This window comes from Thalassophryne amazonica, chromosome 12 (genome assembly GCF_902500255.1).
Source record: "Thalassophryne amazonica chromosome 12, fThaAma1.1, whole genome shotgun sequence".
In the NCBI taxonomy this organism is placed as follows: domain Eukaryota; kingdom Metazoa; phylum Chordata; class Actinopteri; order Batrachoidiformes; family Batrachoididae; genus Thalassophryne; species Thalassophryne amazonica.
The window spans coordinates 42,677,198-42,699,215 of NC_047114.1; the positions used below are offsets into that span (position 1 = coordinate 42,677,198).

Here is a 22,018-nt window from a genome sequence, read left to right on the forward strand (position 1 = left end):
CTCAGTTCTATAGTAAACACCTCAGAACCACGAGTTAATTATTAACCTAATATTTTAATGAAAGCAATATGGTTTCTCCCCCCACAAAGAGCATTGTGTAAAACTATTAGCAGTGGTAGGTGAGGTTCAGCTACTCAGCTAAAGCTAATTAGCAAAGCTAATATTTTGTGTTTTTTTTTTTTTTTTTTTTTTTTTTTTTTTTTGTGAGTGGATTAGCTTTTCAGCTAATTTTTTTTTTAATCATTAGTGGCCAATTAGCTTCCACTAACTTTAAAGCTGTATGGCCTATTACATTTTACAAAACTAAAAAAATTTACTTCCTACTGAAATCCAAGCATGAGAATGTAGGTTTTATTTTTGTAACTTGTTGCAAAACTACAGCTAATTGTAATGAAGAGAACATATTTATCTGGGGGAATTCAAAGCAAATATTTTATAGTTTTCTTTTAATGTCATTTATAGAAGGAAACACAGTAAGTTTAGAAATTTCTGGAAATTACATTTGTCCTTGCGTGATGTACTGTATATTCCTGGGGCATGCACTCTATAATCCATAAGATGTCTTGTAAATTACTTCAGCTGTGTTATCTGGTTTCAAAAACAGCATTTTCTTTTAGATTTAGAAGTGTTTATTTCTCACTAAGCTTTACAAAATATATGAGAAAGATATTAATTTTACACAGAAATAAGCTGTTTTGGAGCATTTTCCACCATTTTGATTTATTTTGTTTGAGGGAGCAGCCAGATGATGTCACTGTGCCTTTCTCTACTCTGATTGGCTGTCGCCATGTGCTTCACAGCATCCCTGGCACAAGTTGGGGGAAGCCCCCATGTGATCTATGACATTGGTATGGTTACTACATCTTTGTCATTTTTGAAAGTAAAGTTTAATCGTCAAAAACATTTGTAAACCATAAAATCAAACATTTGGTCCTGTTAGAAATTTATCTTACTTTACGTACCTTACAATATTTTACGTTGATGATTTATGGACAAAGGCCAATTAAGGCTTTATACAGCTTACACACTAATCCAGGGGTGGCCAAGTTCGGTCCTCGAGAGCCACATTCCTGACACTCTTAGTTGTCTCCCTGCTCCAACACACTTGAATCCAATGAAAGGCTCATTAAAAGTCTGCTAACGAGTCTTTCATTGGATTCAGGTGTGTTGGAGCAGGGAGACAACTAAGTGTCAGGAATGTGGCTCTCGAGGACCGAACTTGGCCACCCCTGCACTAATCCAATAAGTGAAACTAACACATCACACAAACACCCCTTATTGATTATTAAATGATTATAGACAATAAGGCACAGCTGGTGTTGCCAACGTTTAATACCACTTCCAAAATATTACAGTGCAGATAGTGATGGCAGAAACCAGACATTTTAATACTTAAACCAGAAAGTGAAATCACTATGAGTGAATTCAGAAAAATGAATGAGTACATCCCCTCCAATTTTACATGATAGGAGCATACATCTGTTGTTTATCAAAACAGAAGACAAGGGAGCATGCATCCCTATCACCAAAGAAACAAAAATATTTTACTTGTTGTTACCTGCATTGCTGGAGGCAGAGCACATATTTGCAAACACACATACATGTCTTTGATGTCTATGTAATATCTTGTTAAAGATTTTTGTGTATCAAGGTGAAACTTGTTACACTGTGTTACTTCACTAAGACCTTGGACAAGTTTGATGTTGGGCACATTTAGCTTCTGACTGTGGCCACCAGGTTGGTCACAGATTAGGGTAAGTATTAGGGTAGGTATTGCCCTTGCTACCTTTAACAGTTATAGTGTTGCTGCTACAGGCAACATATTATGACAGATATCTGCACCAACTGCAACTCATCAAGAGTAACAATGTTTTAATTAAATAACCAAACAGAAATTTTGACTTTATTCACCATGAAAGCAAATCATTTTAAATGACCATTTCAACATGACCGATTATGCATTAATTATTTCTAGACTTTGTTACCAAATTTTATTAAAGTACCTTGCTGTCTTACAAATAAAAATACAAATGTGCACAAATCTTTGGACACTATTTTTAAAGAAGATTAGTTCAGGTTTGGAAACATGGGCTAATGTTGTGCATTGCTGCATCCATCATCATATGGAACTGCCATGAGTCCCAGTGGGCAACCACCGAAGCAGACCATCAGTCCATCTCACAAAAGTAGTCGTCTACAGTAGTGTTCAGAATAATAGTAGTGCTATGTGACTAAAAAGATTAATCCAGGTTTTGAGTATATTTCTTATTGTTACATGGGAAACAAGGTACCAGTAGATTCAGTCGATTCTCACAAATCCAACAAGACCAAGCATTCATGATATGCACACTCTTAAGGCTATGAAATTTGGCTATTAGTAAAAAACAAGTAGAAAAGGGGGAGTTCACAATAGTAGTGTGGCATTCAGTCAGTGAGTTCATCAATTTTGTGGAACAAACAGGTGTGAATCAGGTGTCCCCTATTTAAGGGGACACCTGATTCTGGCTCTTCTGATCCTGGCTCCTTATCGTAGGGCTGTGGTAAGGAACCTTGGTGTGCTGTTTGACGACTGTTTAAAATTTGAGAAACAAATTGACAGTGTGGTAAGAGCCAGTTTTTTCCAGCTGAGACTCCTGGCAAAAGTCAAACCCTTTCTAAGCCAAAAGGACCTTGAAAAGGCTATGCATGCTTTCATCAGCTCCCGGATTGACTATTGCAATGCACTTTATGTTGGTATCACTCAAGGCTCTCTAAACTGACTCCAACTGGTCCAGAATGCTACTGCTCGCCTGTTGACCAACACCAGGAAGCACAGCCACATCACTCCTGTACTTTACTCCCTGCACTGGCTTCCAGTCCGTTTTAGAGTTGATTTTAAACTGTTAATATTTGTTTTTAAAGCTGTAAATGGCATTGCACCTTCTTATTTATGTGACATGTTAAAAACACACAACCCTGTGAGAGCACTTCGGTCTGCTGACCAAAACTTTCTGGAGGTTCCCAGGTCCAGGTCCAAACAATGGGGTGACCGTTCTTTTGCAGTAGCAGGTCCTAAGTTGTGGAATGTATTACCTCCTGAACTGAGGTCCATTAATAGCTTGCCTCTGTTTAAAGCGAAGTTAAAAACATACTTGTTCAGGGCAGCTTTTTGCACATAATTGCTTTGACACTTTTTTGTCTATTTTTATTCTATTTTGGATGCCTTATTGTGTTTTATTGTGTTTTTCCTACTGTTCTTTTTATTTTATCTCTAGCTGGTGCTATTGGAAAGCACTTTGGTTCACTGAAAACTGTTGTAAAGTACTATAGAAATAAAACCTGATTGCTTGATTAAGGATGAAGCCAGCACCTGTTAAACATGCTTTTCTCTTTGAAAGCCTGAGGAAAATGGGACGTTCAAGCCATTGTTCAGAAGAACAGCGTAGTTTGATTAAAAAGTTGATTGGAGAGGGGAAAACTTATACGCAGGTGCAAAAAATTATAGGCTGTTCATCTACAATGATCTCCAATGTTTTAAGATGGACAAAAAACCAGAGACACCTGGAAGAAAACAGAAAACAACCATCAAAATGGATAGAAGAATAACCAGAATGGCAAAGGCTCACCCATTGATCAGCTCCAGGATGATCAAAGACAGTCTGGAGTTACCTGTAAGTGCTGTGACAGTTAGACGATGCCTGTGTGAAGCTAATTTATTTGCAAGAATCCCCCGCAAAGTCCCTCTGTTAAATAAAAGACATGTGCAAGGTTACAATTTGCCAAAGAACACATCAACTGGCCTAAAGAGAAATGGAGGAATATTTTGTGGACTGATGAGAGTAAAATTGTTCTTTTTGGGTCCAAGGGCCGCAGACAGTTTGTGAGACGACCCCCAAACTCTGAATTAAAGCCACAGTTCACAGTGAAGACAGTGAAGCATGGTGGTGCAAGCATCATGATATGGGCATGCTTCTACTACTATGGTGTTGAGCCTATATATCGCATACCAGGTATCATGGATCAGTGTGGATATGTCAAAATGCTTGAAGAGGTCATGTTGCCTTATGCTGAAGAGGACATGCCCTTGAAATGGGTGTTTCAACAAGACAATGACCCCAAGCACACTATTAAACGAGCAAAATCTTGGTTCCAAACCAACAAAATTAATGCCTCGCAGATGTGAAGAAATCATGAAAAACTGTGGTTATACAACTAAATACTAGTTTAGTGATTCACAGGATTGCTAAGAAAGCAGTTTGAACATAATAGTTTTGAGTTTGTAGTGTCAACAGCAGATTCTACTATTATTGTGAACAACCCCTTTTCTACTTTTTTTACTACAACCCCTGGCAAACATTATGGAATCACCGGCCTCGGAGGATGTTCATTCAGTTGTTTAATTTTGTAGAAAAAAAGCAGATCACAGACATGACACAAAACTAAAGTCATTTCAAATGGCAACTTTCTGGCTTTAAGAAACACTATAAGAAATCAAGAAAAAAAATTGTGGCAGTCAGTAATGGTTACTTTTTTAGACCAACCAGAGGGAAAAAAATATGGACTCACTCAATTCTGATGAATAAATTATGGAATCACCCTGTAAATTTTCATTCCCAAAACTAACACCTGCATCAAATCAGATCTGCTCGTTAGTCTGCATCTAAAAAGGAGTGATCACACCTTGGAGAGCTGTTGCACCAAGTGGACTGATATGAATCATGGCTCCAACACGAGAGATGTCAATTGAAACAAAGGAGAGGATTATCAAACTCTTAAAAGAGGATAAATCATCACGCAATGTTGCAAAAGATGTTGGTTGTTCACAGTCAGCTGTGTCTAAACTCTGGACCAAATACAAACAACATGGGAAGGTTGTTAAAGGCAAACATACTGGTAGACCAAGGAAGACATCAAAGCGTCAAGACAGAAAACTTAAAGCAATATGTCTCAAAAATCGAAAATGCACAACAAAACAAATGAGGAACGAATGGGAGGAAACTGGAGTCAACGTCTGTGACCGAACTGTAAGAAACCGCCTAAAGGAAATGGGATTTACATACAGAAAAGCTAAACGAAAGCCATCATTAACACCTAAACAGAAAAAAACAAGGTTACAATGGGCTAAGGAAAAGCAATCATGGACTGTGGATGATTGGATGAAAGTCATATTCAGTGATGAATCTCGAATCTGCATTGGGCAAGGTGATGATGCTGGAACTTTTGTTTGGTGCCGTTCCAATGAGATTTATAAAGATGACTGCCTGAAGAGAACATGTAAATTTCCACAGTCATTGATGATATGGGGCTGCATGTCAGGTAAAGGCACTGGGGAGATGGCTGTCATTACATCATCAATAAATGCACAAGTTTACGTTGATATTTTGGACATTTTTCTTATCCCATCAATTGAAAGGATGTTTGGGGATGATGAAATCATTTTTCAAGATGATAATGCATCTTGCCATAGAGCAAAAACTGTGAAAACATTCCTTGCAAAAAGACACATAGGGTCAATGTCATGGCCTGCAAATAGTCCGGATCTTAATCCAATTGAAAATCTTTGATGGAAGTTGAAGAAAATGGTCCATGACAAGGCTCCAACCTGCAAAGCTGATCTGGCAACAGCAGTCAGAGAAAGTTGGAGCCAGATTGATGAAGAGTACTGTTTGTCACTCATTAAGTCCATGCCTCAGAGACTGCAAGCTGTTATAAAAGCCAGAGGTGGTGCAACAAAATACTATGTGTTGGAGCGTTCTTTTGTTTTTCATGATTCCATATTTTTTTCCTCAGAATTGAGTGATTCCATATTTTTTTCCCTCTGCTTGGTCTAAAAAAGTAACCGTTACTGACTGCCACAATTTCTTTTCTTGATTTCTTATAGTGTTTCTTAAAGCCAGAAAGTTGCCATTTGAAATGACTTTAGTTTTGTGTCATGTCTGTGATCTGCTTTTTTTCTGCAAAATTAAACAACTGAATGAACATCCTCCGAGGCCGGTGATTCCATAATTTTTGCCAGGGGTTGTAATAGCCCAAATTCATAGCCTTAAGAGTGTGCATATCATGAATGCTTGGTCTTGTTGGATTTGTGAGAATCTACTGAATCTACTGGTACCTTGTTTCCCATGTAACAATAAGAAATATACTCAAAACCTGGATTAATCTTTTTAGTCACATAGCACTACTATTATTCTGTACACTTTATCTGCTACAGACAGGTGATACAAACACACCCCTGATGACTTTTTCCTTTGCTAAGGTCTTCTGCAATGAGGTACCTGTGTCCCACATAATCACAGATGTGCACCACATGGCCAAAGCTTTGGCAGTGATGTTCCTTCACAATGTAGGCAGTACACATCTGGATGTCTCTAAATTACAACTGTACTGTATGTTACAGCAGGCACACTGTGGAATAATAATTTAGTAACACTGTACAATAACAGTACCCTACTGGCAACTCTAGCTGCCAGTAGGGTACTGTAAATTAAAAAGGCAATTTGTTACAATGCACTTTGTTTCAGTATAAGAACAAAAACTGTGCCCTTGCAAAAATAAATAAATAAAAATAAAAATAGAAATACACCCAAAACTAAAATACACAAGTCCAAAACTATGAAAACATCTTTGAAGAACTCAGCCAAATCCCAACTCTTGAAGAAACTCTCATTGCCCTTAAAGGCATGAAAAACAAAAATGTACCCAGGGAAGACAACATTCCCATTGAGGTCTTAAAGGAGGAGGTCTCTTTCTCCAACACCATCTGCACCAACTAATCATCAGAATCTGCACTCAAAAAGAAGTACCTGCAGACCTGAAAGACTCAATAATTGTCACCATCTACAAGCAGAAAGGAGACAAGCCTGACTGTGGAAATGGAATCTGTCCACTACAGAAAAGTATTGTGCATAGATTGCTAACAACTGTTTGAGACCACTAGCAGAAGACATTCTTTCTAAAACCCAGAGTGGCTTCTGCCCATCAAGAGGGACAACAGACATGATCTTCACTGTCTGCCAATTGAAAGAAAAGTGTCGGGAGCAGCACCCACCATTATGGCATCATTGACTTGACAAAGGTGTTTGACACACCTGTCACATCTACTTCTGTGGAAGATCCTGAGCCAAATGGGCTATCTGGGGGTAAATTCATCAGGATTCTGAGGCTACTCCATGATGACATGTCTGCCAAAGTTCTGGTAAATGGTACAAATCTGAAGTTTTCATTGTTCAAACAGGAGTAAAGCTGAGCTGCGTAAATGCACCTACACTTTTCATCACCTTCGTGGCAACAGTCCTCCACCTAATAAAGGACAGGATGCCACCACTAATTGACGTACAGAATGAATGGAAAGCTCTTCAACCTGAGTTGAAAAAGAGCCAAGAAGAAAATGCCAACAACATCAGCATGACATCCTTATGGAAGAAGGTCATCAGAAAATCCTTGAAACCATCAATGAAGCCTACAATAAGGTTAGTCTTCACATCAACCTGAAGAAGACACAGGTTCTGTATCAGCCTCCACCCAACATGGTCAATCCAAAGCTTCCTGCTGTGAAACTGCATGGACAGATCCTGGAAAACATGACCCACTTTCCATACCTGGGCAGCCATGTGTCATCAAACACTGACATTGATGACCAGATCCAACACTGATTCAAGTGTGCAGGAACTGCCTTCAGCCAGCTTTGCACCCATGTTAACAACAGAGACATTTGACACGAGCCAAAAATCCTTGTTTACAAGTTTACAAAGTTGTTGTCAGCCAACCCTGCTATACCAATCTGAGACCTGGACCACCTACTGCTGCCACCTGAAGACCCTTGAGCGATTCCACCCGTGTTGCCTGGAACGTATCCTCCGCATCAGGTGGGAAGACAACTGTACCAATATCTGTGTCCTGGCTGAAGCCTAATTACAGAGCATAGAGTGTCATCATCAAGAACCAGGTTTGGTGGGAAGGTCACATTGTTAGGATGGATGACAGCCAACTTCTTAAGCAGATCTTCTATTCCCAGCTGAGCAAAGGAAAATGGTCCAGAGGAGGGCAGAAGAAATGCTACAAAGACCTCCTGAAGCACAACCTCATGGACTACTCCATCGACAAGTAGACCGGGGAAGAACAAGCAAGGAGCCGAGCCAGCAGGCAAGCAATGACCCACATGTTAGTGGAAGTCTTTGAAGAAAAAATGCGTACAAACAACACAGAGGAGAAGAAGAGAAAGAGGAAGGAGAGAGAGAGCAAGTTCTTGACCAACAGAAGCGTCCCTCAGCAACCGTGTGCAATGTCTGTCAAACACAGTGCACGGAAAGAATGGGCCAGTTCAGTCATCTCTGCATCTACCATTCCATCCGACAATTGATCAAGAGACCATCTTGCTCACAACCAAGGGATTGTCATGACAGGGATTATAAATCAACCAGATTAATTACACAGTGCTCACGATACTGTGAGAATGAACACTAACATAATTACTGTAGATTTTTTTTGATTTTTAAAAAAAATCACTTTAACATAATTATTAGAACATGAGACTGTTACACTGACGGGCAGACATGGAGTTTGATTTATTTTTGTATGTGCTGCTTACACCTGCCAGAATAATAGTACTGCAGACCCCGATTCATTGGTGCCCTCGTAGCTCTCAGCATTTCCCTTTCAGTCCCGGCTTTACCCTCCAGCTCTGTCAGCATTAGTAAGAGTCAGCATTAACACAACATCAGGGAATTGCTTCCTGAGAATTGTTCATGTTCAAAATGTATGTGGGCCAGGTCCCAATGTGTTTTAATTCCTTTTGCAAAAAATTGCTCTCTTTATCTCAATGTCACAATTTGTCAATTTCACAGCTTAATGCCATGAGCAGTTTGTCATTTTAGTGTCATTGTAGGAGGAGGTATTGTAACATCGTCTTTTTCCATAAGTTATTTTAGCTGATTGTATTGTGGCAGTGACCCTTTTATTCTTTAGGCTACATTGGCTTCGCACATTTGCATGGTCACTGATTTCAATGACACTTAGTAGGGTTTTATATTAACACGCATTTGTCTGAAAAAAGAAAAAAAACTGTTTTTTTTCAGTAGTGCTATTCTTCTTTATTGTCAGACTCAAAGAATTTCAATTTGTCATTTAAAGTGGTTAAAGTGTTTTTGATGGAATGTTTGTTAAGGTGTGGAATGTGTGCGTATGAGAAACTGGAATTTGGAACAGTTATATAGTAATAGAGAGATGAAGGCTCATTGTTGAGGCTGTGACACTTTAACAAGCCTCCTAGTCCAGTTTCATCAAAAGCTTCATTACTTAAAGCCACTGGAGGGATCAATCCATCCCTGGTGAGGGTGTGGGGGATCTACATACACGGGAGTGTGCCTGCAGTACAGGGGGGGCCATTATGTGGACATGTATCCACATTCTTCTTTTTCTGGCATTATTTTTCATGTTATCCACATATATATGAACCCCTTAAGCCCTAGAGCCTATTTCACCAAAATCACATACCCATACATTATGATTTATTTCTTAGCTTGTACAAGGTCAAAAATGCAAATGTTTGGATGAGCTAAAAGACAGGTCCTAGGGGATGTTGTGGATGCAAAAAAATTGAAAGTAAATAATACTTGGTAGGAGTAAATGAGGTCTTTTTCCAAAAAAAATGAATTCCGATTTATGTCTTTATTTGCTTGGTGTTTCAGTTGTGGTTAGTTGATGTGATTGAAGTGGACACTTTTGCAGAGGAGACTTCACTTGACATTTTGATGTATAATAAGTTTATGTTGGTGTCAGCATTGGTTAGTTATGAGTGTTCAAATGTTCTAAAATAGGGCAAGTCCCCAAATTTGGGGACTCTAGGGTTTAAGAGGTTAAAAGCCAAGTGGCCTCTGTGTACGTGTGTGTGTGTGTGTGTGTGTGTGTGTGTGTGTGTGTGTGTGTGTGTGTGTGTGTGTGTGTGTGTGTGTGTGTGTGTGTGTGTGTGACTTCAACCACGGAGAAACTGGTGAAAGATGACATTTGCCATTTGGTATGCTTCTGTATTTTGGGTCAAGGATGAACGCATCGAAAATGGAAACTTGATAGGATTAATATTTTTTGGAGACATTAGGGATATTGGTTACAACATTGAACAATTGAGATTTATAATTAAATTCTGAACTCACATTCCACCAGGGGGTGGTAAATTATTATCTATATATTAAAAGCCAAGTTGCCTCTGTGTGTGTGTGTGTGTGTAACTTCAATCACGGAGAAACTGGGGAGAGTTGACATTTGCCTTTTGGTATGCTTATGTATTTTGAGTCATGGATGGAATGCCGTAAAAACAGAAAGTTGATAGGACTAATATTTTTGGAGAAATTACGGATATTACTTAACAGTGAACAATGGATGTTGATATTGCCATTAATCAATCCCTGGTAGCCAGACAAGCTCTGAAAAAAGGAAATATCTCAACCTTGCCAGTTGTAAAACATGACATCAACTATTTGCGCCCAATAATAAATACAATTATTCACAAAACTTTCTCATTTAAATTTCCCGTACTTTCAGTTAAAATCATTATAGAAACTTTGCATAATTTATTATAACCCTTGAAACATGTCAGCTACCTAATCAAGAGCCCGTGGATCCTGATGGGTAACGTGCTAGTCTGACCAATTCTCCACTGTGATACATATTCTCTGGTATAGCTTGATTTCCTCTTTCTGCACCTCCAGTTTCATGTGTTTTAGCACTTCCCTTCTTGATTGTTTGGCGGCCTATTTAGCCACTGTTCGATTGTACCCCCTTCACACCTGGTCCCATCTCTCAGTGGATTTTGTTACCAGGTTGCCTACCTCTAAGCATAGATGTAGAGACTGGAATGCCAACTCAAGAGCTTGTTCCATTGAGCTCTGTTTGTGAGCTTGCGACCCTGAGATTTCAGCCACTCGGCCACGAGACTTGGGGTAATTTAATTCCAATCATCTGCCAGCAATAACATCAGATGCACTTGTAAAGGACAGCATCTGCTTGTTTTCTTGCGTTTTCTGCCATGGCTTCAGCAAGTTATCCTCTCAATGTATGTTCAAAGTGTGGCTTGAATGAAGGTCTTGTTGATTTTAAATCCTATTCAGGACAAAACCTGTTAATATTAGTGATAAGAGCATGCAGACTGTCAGCAACTGTGGAGGAAAATCACAGTCAATAATCATTAATTATTCATAAAATGTGTATAAAAATACAATTCGTCATTTAAAAAAGCATCATAGTAAAACTCATAAATATAACAGTATAAAACACATAAATAGCACAATAAAAGTCACCAAACACCATAATAAAATTGTCAATCACAGTAAAAATCAAACACTGTAAAAATAATCACAGTATTTTGTTACAGTAATAACACTTGGAGCATTTACCACATGATGATTGAGGCTGTTCCACAAAGTTACAACTCTTATTTGAAAGAAAAAAAAAACATTTTCTTGAGTCATATCTGCATCTTTGCACCTCAAAAATGCAAGAGTGACCTCTCAAACCTGAATAAACTCTATTTTGGATATATATATATATATATATATATATATATATATATATATATATATATATATATATATATATATATATATATATACGCATCATTTATTTCATTCCATACAAATTAAAGAAAATATGAGAGGCATCTTGAAGGACCTGACACCTGCCTTCAGTTTCTATCAAGTTGCCAAAACTGTGGAAAAACACCAGCAAGGTTTTATGATTTAAACTGACATAAAAGTTTTGTAGTTTCAGAACTGTGCACATTGCTAGAGAAGTATCAGAGTCATTGCATTATCAAGACATCCAGAATATCTGGGATCAGCCGTGAGGCCTCACAGGTGGCATTCTACCAGATGGTGGCTGACAGGATGACACAGGTGACAGCTGTTACTGGAAACCACCAGCTGACCATGTGGCTGGCACTGCTCACCACACACGCCTCTAAAATCCTTGTTTGTCCACGTAGTACTTCGTACACAAACTGCCCCATGCTGTTAACGCTAAATGCTAAATTTTGAACTTCTTGAAATTAGATGAGCCTTGTTAGCCAAATATTCTGCCTCTAAGAGCCTCTCAGAGCCAATATCTCCCAAAATTGTTGAATACCTCTTCTTGTACAAAAAAAAAAAACAAAAACATGCTGCGTGGCTTATTATTCACCCTTCATTATTTGGTGGGACCACGGTTTTAAAGCCCTAGATGACACTCCCCTCTCTGCCATCATCCACCCTGCTGTCTGTCCCACTCCATTTTGTAACTTCGGCTAACCATCATGAAAGCACACTGTAAAAAAAAAAAATCCCTTGTTTTTACGGAAAAATCCTAGCAGCTGTGGTTACCAGGAGAATTCTGTAAAAATTACGGTAAATGTATAAATTATTTTACATAAAATATGTAAATTTTACAGAGTAAACCTGTTGTAATTTTATTGTCTATTTAGAAGATAAAATCTCTGCAAAACAGCCACCTCATGTTTTATTTTTCTCTAAATGTAGTTTAAACAGACACATCACCTCTTGTTTCAAACACTTAATTATCATTATGTTACTGTATTCGTGAAAATTCTCATCTGTAAAATCTAACTGATTTGTACTGTATTTGGTATTACCATTTTTCTGTTTTTAAACTACAGTCATTTGTAAATTCTACAATGGTATATGATTATTTTGACATATTTGTACTGTTAAATTCACAGTATAGTTTAGTTCCACATTTTACACATTATTGCTGTAAAATAAACACCACTCCATTGTTTTTCATTTAACAATTTCTTTATGTTGTAGATTCACAGGATTTCACCATTAATTTCACTGACTTTTTATTACAGTGCATTCAGTTCTTTGTTTATTCCTCATTCACTCCAGTAGTATTAGGACATTCTTGGCTCATCGGCCACAGCCCATCTATTGAATATATAAGTGTTTAAGAGTGTTTAAGTCCTTGGCTCCAGGTATAGACTCAGACTCATCAGCCTCAAACTCCAATCCACCCGATTTGATTTCTGTTCCCCAGTTTTCAGCAAAGATAAAGCCCTGTCTTTACCACCTCACTGTCCCTACTACTGCTCTATCGATTAATTCCCTGGGGCAACCTTGCCTTCAGGAAGGTTGTATACCTTATATAACCGGCTCAGTTGCACAATACTACAACTGGTTGGTTCAAGCAACCCTTCCACTGTGTTGTGTATTTTTGTTTAAGAGGTGAGTAGGAGGCAGAATGGTATTTGTGCCAGGAAGTTTTTTCTGTATGGAACAGAGTAAGTACTGGTCAATGCTGCAATTGGCTCACTATGATGGTTCAGACAGCTCTGGGGCATGTCTTAATATACAGGGTGGGCCAATAAAATGTTACCACTTTTGATCGTACACAAGTTTTTGAAATGAGAACTTATTTGAAAATTTTATTTACAGACTTGTAACAGAAGCATCAAATTAACATTTGATACCAAAGGTTTCCCACTTTGTCTCTTGTTTACTGCACAGTTCAGTAATTGATGACATGTTCAATCCACACTCCTCTTCTTTGGATTACAGCTGCAACACGCACATTGAAGTTTGTGATCACATTGCCACACATCTCCATAGGGATTCTCCGAATTTCTTTTTCGCCCCTCTTGAGATTTCTGGTGGCCCTCTATGTCTCAAGACTGCAAGGACTTTGTTTTGTCTTGTTCGCTTTGTGCCAGTGACAAGTCTTCACACCAATCACAATGTGGACTCCTCTGGCCTCTACCAGTTCCACATCACCCCCGGGTCACACATCTGTTTGGATTTTGTTACTGGACTTCCCCCCTCACAAGGACACACTCCTCACCATTGCTGACCGCTTCTCCAAGGCTGTCCACTTCATCCCTCTGTCGAAGCTCCCGTAGCACCGTGAAACAGCAGACCTCCTGGTCCACCACATCTTCTGTCTGCATGGCATTTCACTGGGTGCTGTTTCGGACTTGGGGCCCCAGTTTATTTCTCTGGTCTGGAAGTCCTTCTGCAATGTCCTGGGAGTGACCATGAGTCTGTCATCTGGGTTTCATCCCAGACAAATGGGCAGGCAGAGTTAATTCATTTTTATCAGGAAACGGAGCGTGCCGCGGCCTAAACTTTATCTAAATTCTGGGTCTTTTAGTGAAGCTTAGGGCTAGTGGCTGGCGATCACCTTAGTATTTCTTTTGTTCTTCTTGTTGCTTAATGCTGACAAATTATACTGTATTTGTTGTCTTTCTGATGCCTGTTCTGTCTTTTTCTCTGTGTTTGAGGCGCAGCTCCATCCAGAGTTGGGTGTGGTGTCTATTTATGAAACCCTCCTGTCCTGTGCACCGACAACATTTCCTGTATATTCGTTTTGTCAATTGTTTTGTCAAATGTGTTGATAGCATGGCCCAAGCAGAGGGTCACCCCTTTGGGTCTGGTGTGCTTGAGGTTTCTTCCTCAGAGGGAGTTTTTCCTTACCACTGTCGCCTGTGTGCTTGCTCTGTGAGTTGGTAAGGTTACTTGTGTGAAGTGCCTTGAGGCAACTTTGTTGTGATTTGGCGCTATATAAATTAAATAAATTAAACTGAAATTGAATTGATTTGGCCTTCCAATCTTCTTCTCCATGGAGGGCTCTCCCTTTTGGCTGGCCAATCAGGAGTGTGCCAGTCAACCTTGAGCCGAGCCATTCCAGCTGTGTGGAATGCAATCATCCAGATGGCATCAGGTACATTACATTCCAACATTTAATCGCCAGTTGCAGCAAGAGCCGCTTTCCATGTAATCAGAACTATTGACCGCACACATATTCACATCATATGTGATGCGCAAATGCACATCAGGCTGGTGGCTGGAATGGTGCCCAATGGCAGCTGCTTGCTGTGTAAATGGTGTATTTGTGTAATTGATCTGAATGTAAACCAACGCAGCCACATTTGTGCATCATCCCATTCATATATGTTATTTATTATTATTATTAATGTGTTTTTAAATTTTTGCTTGATGGTGAGAGCTGTAGAGCTTCTGTGTTCCATATTTGCCAATAAACGTGTGTGTAAGTTGTAAATGCCACACTGGCAGCGGAGGCGCACCTCACCTTTTTAAGCTCACAGCTGTCGGCCTCTCACACACATGCTCCATCACTCTAATGAACATTTTTCCAGTTTCATGATTAATCTGTTTAACAGCGTGACAAATAAACTAACCCTTTGTGTCTCCATGTAATTTCCAGTCTTCTATTACATAATTTCTGTGTTCATGTTGTCTGATGTGATAGAGAGGGGAATCCCTGCTCAACGGGATTATTTACATGAAATTGCATATTTAAATGGGGCATGGCCAGGGAGGAGTTTGGCTCCACATTCAGTGGGATGTACAAATGGAACATGCGCACACTTTGGATACATCTGAATATTTTTGTGCTTACACCAGTTTCTGGGTTTTGGCATATGCCATGTTTTAGTAATTCTTTGTACATGAGCCCCCTGGTCTCTGCACAAATCCTCTCTGGTTATAAAGGCCAACCAGCATCTGTATTTTCTCAGCAGGTTAAAGAGTGCCCATATGAGCCCAGCTGTCCTCACCTTCTTCTACAGAGGAACAATATAGAGTGTACCAACCAGTAATATCTCTCTGTGGCATGAAAGTAGCAACCTTGCAGATAGGAAGGCACTGGGGAGGGTTGTGAGGGTAGAGGAGATTATTAGGGCCAAGCTGCCAACCATTGGTGAACTGGCAGAACAGAACTGCTTGTCCAGGGAAAGAAGGATGATCAGGGACACTTCACATCCCGTTAACAAACTATTTTCTCTCCTGTCCTCAGGTAGACAGTACCATAGCCTGAAGCGCAAAACACGCAGATTCAGGGACAGCTTTTATCCAACCCCCATAAGATAGTTAAATAAAAATAGATAGAAAGAACTGTGCAATATAGAATGTAGAAAATAGAATACACTGTAGCATCTGGCAGCAACTTTATCCTTGTAGCATCTTCATATGTGCAATATCCCGTGTCTTTTATTTATTTATGGTATGCTGTGTGTATATACAGATACAGAGACAGTTGTCACTAGTTTTTTTTTTTCAAATCCAATTTATCACGATCACACACCTTGGACTTTTATTCTGTGCTTTTATTCTGTGTTTTTATTTATTTGTGCAATGCATCAATATTTCATTCTGTGACAGCATCTGTGATGTCTTTTACTGAATGACAATAAAAGCGAATCTCAGTCTAAGTCTTCGTTTTTTGGCAAACTCCATGCGGGCTATCATGTGCCCTTTACTAAGGAACGGCTTCCGTCTGACCACTCTACCATACAGGTCTGATTGGTGGATTGCTGCAGAGATGGTTGTCCTTCTGGAAGGTTCTCCTCTGTCCATAGAGGAATTCTGGAGCTCTGACAGACTGACCATGGAGTTCTTGGTCACCTCACTGACTGAGGCCCTTCTCCACTGATTGCTCAGTTTAGATGGGCGCCCAACTCTAGGTAGAGTCCTGCTGGATCCAAACGTCTTCCATTTACAGATAATGGAGACCACTGTGCTCATTGGGACCTTCAAAGCAGCAGAAATGTTTCCAGATATATGCCTCAAGACAATCCTGTCTCGGAGGTCTACAGACAGTTCCTTTGACATCATGCTTGGTTTGTGTCTACTGTGGGACCTCATATGTAGACCGGTGTGTGCCTTTCCAAATCATGTCCAATCAAGTGAATTTACCCCAGGTGGACTCCTATTAAGGTGTAGAAACATCTCAAGGATGATCAGTGGAAACTGCACCTGAGTTCAATTTTGAGCTTCGTGGGAAAGTGTTGTGTGTTGGGGGGGTGTGGCTGGACGTTTTGGTGTTCTTTTCTTTTCTTTGCTCTCCAGGTGATATGCAAACTGATTTATTGTCTGTGGAGAAGGTGCTGGCAGAAGAGTCCTTCACCCTCATCAACATGATGTGCAGCACCTGTGTATGGTGCTCATGTGCAACCTTAAAGACTTTCAGCTGAAGCAGATAATGAGATGGCGTTAAGTCATGTGTGATTCAAGCAGAATTGCCGGGAACTCGACCTTGTAATGTTCGTTTGTGAGACGCTGAGGACCGCGCCTGGGTTTGACACATCGTGCCTGTTGAAGGAGGAAGGGTGAGGGACACATGCTGTCAGCACACATCAGAGGTGATTAATTGTTTGACTAATTGTTAACAGTAACTTGGTATTTTGTTACGCAGTATATTTGAACTTTGATGAGAGTTGTGCAGCTCGCTTCTCACTGCCGTGGCATGCGGACTGATGATCCTCCACCTGTTGTGAGAAGCTGCTCTTTTACATAAAGCTTACAGACCTGAATGTGTTGCTGATAGTGTGTGCCTTTTGAAGGATATTAGTTGTAGCTGCTGACTTACCTCACCTTTTCTATCCTTCACAGAGAGTCGGTTTGTCGTGTCCACCTGGGGGGTGTTTGGCGGTGAACGTGGGTCCAGAAGCGCCAGGCTTCGATCCTTTTGGGCGCTGGAGAGCGTGCCGTCCTTCACTCCACCAGACTGACGCAGCTTTTGTTTGTGCACTTTGTTATGCACCAAAGGGTGGAAAAATAAATTGTTTTGTTATTGGAACCGCTTTCTGGTTGTTTTAGCGCTGGGTTCCGTCAGACGCAGGTCCGCTCCTCAACCCGCGTCGACACATAACAGCAAAGGCTGTGAATAGTTATGTACATGTGATTTTTCTTTTTATACATATATATATAAATTTACAAAAAAAAAAAAAAAAAAAAAGTTTTTCACTTTGTAATTATGGGGTATTGTGTGTAGAATTTTGATGGAAAAAATGAATTTCATCCATTTTGGAATAAGACTATAACATAGGTGAAGTGCTGTGAGTACCTTCTGGATGCACTGTATATATATATATATATATGTGTGTGTGTGGGTTTCCTCCGGGTGCTTCTGTGTGTGGGTGTGACTGTGTTTGTTTGTCTGTTTGTGGCCCTGCAACAGACTGGTGTCTTGTCCTGGGTGTACCCCCGCCTCACGCCCTATGACTGCTGGGATAGGCTCCAGCCCCCCGCGACCCTTGATTGGACTAACATTTTTCAATGGTGGTAATAAATGATGCAAAGTTACTATTCAGTATTTTAATGTTTCCCATAATCCCCCTGGCAGCCCCCTGTGCTTCCTAGAATGCACTGCAGTGCCAGCAGAGTTCCAGTGTCTCACAGCACATGTAAACAATGGCTAGTCAGGATGTGAAGGGTGCTGATCCAGCAAGTTCATGGGTGATTATGATGATGAAACATTCTCCCAAGTTGAGAGGGTTACCTAAAGGAGGTGTAGCACCTGTGATGGACTTCTGCCATGCCCTGATGTTGTCTTGTTGTCCATACTTCACAAGGTTTGTTTACATTGCGCCCTGAACCGGAACTCTGCTGAAACTGACCTCTTGCACGAGTCATGGACTGCGAGATGACATGAGATTCACAACTGCACAACACCGAATTATGATTTGGAATGGGGTGTGAGTCCAGAATGTAATTATCAATGTCCATTGTTCACTCTTATGTAATATCCGTAATTTCTCCAAAAATATTAGTCCTATCAACGTTCTGTTTTGGCAGCATTCATTCTTCACCCAAAATACATACACAAGCATACCAAATACACAAGCATACCAAATGTTTCTGTGTAGGCTCTCAGTTGTCCAGGTGGTTTTCATAGTAGAGAAGCTTGAATCTTCGACTGGACTGGGTCGCTTGACGTGAGGACGTTTCGCTTCAAATCGCAGAAGCTTCCTCAGCTAAAATTCTTGCTCTGGTAGTCTGACTTCTGTCTTGACTCTTGTAGAGAAGAATAAACCAGAAGCCAACAAAAGCTGGAGTTTTTAACCTAACCAGACCCCTCCTGCCGAGAGGCCGACTGCTATAGGGTAGTGACTAAACAATAGCTCTAATTAGCACCTATCGCCTAGCAATTATCACCATCAGGGAAGGCTTCCATCCCATCATTAGGAGAGTGCTAACTAGAGCACAATAGGTGTATATAATCGTATATATATATATATATATATATATATATATATATACAGTGAGGAAAATAAGTATTTTGAACACCCTGCAATTTTGCAAGTTCTCCCACTTACTGTAGAAATCATGGAGGGGTCTGAAATTTTAATCTTAGGTGCATGTCCACTGTGAGAGACATCTAAAAAAAAATCCAGAAATCACAATGTATGATTTTTTTTAATTTATTGTATGTTACTGCTGCAAATACGTATTTGAACACCTATCAACCAGCAAGAATTCTGGCTCACACAGACCTGTTAATTTTTCTTTAAGAAGCCCTCTTATTCTGCACTCTTCACCTGTATTAATTGCACCTGTTTGAACTTGTTACCTGTATAAAAGACACCTGTTCACAAGTCAATCAGTCACACTCCAAACTGTCCACCATAGCAAGACCAAAGAGCTGTCTAAGGACACCAGGGACAAAACTGTAGACCTGCACAAGGCTGGGATGGACTACAGGACAACAGGCAAGCAGCTTGGTAGAAGACAACTGTTATGATTATTTATTAGAAAGTGGAAGAAACACAAGATGACTGTCAGTCTCCCTCGGTCTGGGATTCCATGCAAGATCTCACTTTGTGGGGTAAGGATCATTCTGAGAAAGCTCAGAACTACACAGGAGGACCTGGTCAATGACCTGAAGAGAGCTGGGACCACAGTCACAAAGATTACATTAGTAACACATGATGCTGTCATGGTTTAAAATCCTGCAGGGCAGCAAGGTCCCCCTGCTCAAGCCAGCACATGTCCAGGCCAGTCTGAAGTTCCCCAGTGACCATCTGGATAATCCAGAGGAGGCATGGGAGAAGGTCATGTGGTCAGATGAGACCAGAATAGAGCTTTTTGGAATCAACTCCCCTTACCATGTTTAGAGGATGAGAACAACCCCAAGAAAACCATCCCAAATGTGAAGCATGGGGGTGGAAACATCATACTCTGGGGGTGCTCTTCTGCAAAGGGGACAGGACGTCTGCACCATATTGAAGGGAGGATGGATGGGGTCATGTATTGCGAGATTTTGGCAAACAACCTCCTTCCCTCAGTCAGGGCATTGAAGATGGGTCATGGCTGGGTCTTCCAGCATGACAGTGACCCCAAACACACAGCCAGGGCAACTAAGGAGGGGCCCCGTAAGAAGCATTTCAAGGTCCTGGAGTGGCCTGGCCAGTCTCCAGATCTGAACTCAATAGAAAATCTTTGGAGGGAGCTGAAACTCCAAACCTGAAAGATTTGGAGAAGATCTGTATGGAGGAGTGGACCAAAATCCCTGCTGTAGTGTGTGCAAACCTGGTGAGAAACTACAGGAAACGTTTGACCTCTGTAATTGCAAACAAAGGCTACTGTACCAAATATTAACAGTGATTTTCACAGGTGTTCAAATACTTATTTGCAGCAGTAACATACAAATAAATTATAAAAAATAAAAAAAAAATATATCATACATTGTGATTTCCGGATTTTTTTTTTTTTTTTTTTTTAGATTGTCTCTCACAGTGGACATGCACCTAAGATGAAAATTTCAGACCCCTCCATGATTTCTAAGAGGGAGAACTTGCAAAATCACAGGATGTTCAATACTTATTTTCCTCACTCTATAGATATGAGAAAAGTGGTATTCATTCTATGCAATGTTGAAGCCCGCCCCACATAGCTCCACAGATTGATTTGATATAAATCTCTTCTCAGCAGAGAGAGAGAGGTGCAGTCATTGCTTAATGTTGAAGCCTAAACTTGAAAGTGTAATTAAATAGTGTCATTCTGGTATACATTGGAGTAGGTGTACAACATCAATTAAAGCTCTACAAGATAAAACAGCAGTTAACAGGTTAAATTTAAGAATGTGGTGGCTGAAGGAAATTCAGATCTTGTTGTTAAAGTCCGCGTCTTTGCTTGTGGCATGTGTCTGCAGAACAAGCATCAACAGGCACTGCTGATTCCTTGCATGCCAGTGATACCATCTCTAGTCTGAATGCTTTCCCAAAAACATCCTCATGTCTGAGAGGGGGGTTGATTATATCTCTATATTATATCTCTTGGGGAATCCTGAACCAACTGAAATGCCAACTATCTGTCATCTAATTATGCTTATGTTGCACAAACCCAATATCAGGCTGATTTGCTATTCTGCATGTTGCTGCGATAATCAGTACATTATCTGCTGGGAAGAACTGACAAATCCAAGACCAAATTTTTGATCATTTAATGCATGCACAAATGTGAGGTACTCAGAAATGCAAAAGCTAAAGTTAAGTAATGTGCTCATTATTTATGTAATCCTGCCACAGTCCTGCAAAGCTTGATAATTGGCAGTTAAAAAAAAAAACAAGTTTTCACAGAAGAATACACATATTTTTCATATTAAAGAATATTCAAACACTAATACCACTCAATTTTAGTTTCTCCAACAACACCACGAATGGCATGGCTGCAAACAATATATTAGAGTATAAATAAAATTTAATGCGCTTATTGTCATCACTGACAAATCTCAGGATGCACATGCACCCAGTTTTCTTCATAGTTAAGTCCAGACACCCTGGTAAACCACATCCACACAAAGGAGAGGGCCTAATGTGGGCTCTAATTCATGAGCTGCACAACAACAGATTGCTGTCCCACAAACAGTGATGCCGGTAACGCGTTACTTAGTAACGCGTTACTTAGTAACGCGTTACTCTAATCTGACCACTTTTTTTAGTAACGAGTAATCTAACGCGTTAATCTTTCCAAATCAGTAATCAGATTAAAGTTACTTCTTCATGTCACTGTGCGTTACTATTATTTTTCATTGGGGTCGATAGCAGCATTAAACTTGGTCCGTGAGCAGGAGGTCGGGGTTCGACTGAACTGCCCACTTTCAGTGAGCTGTGAGCTTTTCATCCACGGTTTTTTGCAGCTGCTCGACTCGTCATCACCTCTTAAAGCACGGTGATCAGCACACCTGCACTGAGCTTTACAAAGACATTTTTATACTTTTTTTCCTCCTTTATTTAGAGCTGAGCTGAGCTGCTCTGTAT

The 22,018-nt window shown here is 40.1% G+C and overlaps 1 long non-coding RNA gene across 1 annotated transcript; it reads left to right on the forward strand.

The window, feature by feature from the left end:
• Positions 1-371: 371 nt before the first annotated feature.
• On the forward strand, positions 372-21,313 carry LOC117522696. The gene is made up of 3 exons (XR_004564292.1): positions 372-387; positions 17,321-17,327; positions 21,242-21,313. It is a non-coding gene; the product is annotated as an uncharacterized LOC117522696 (long non-coding RNA).
• The last annotated feature ends 705 nt before the right edge of the window (positions 21,314-22,018 follow it).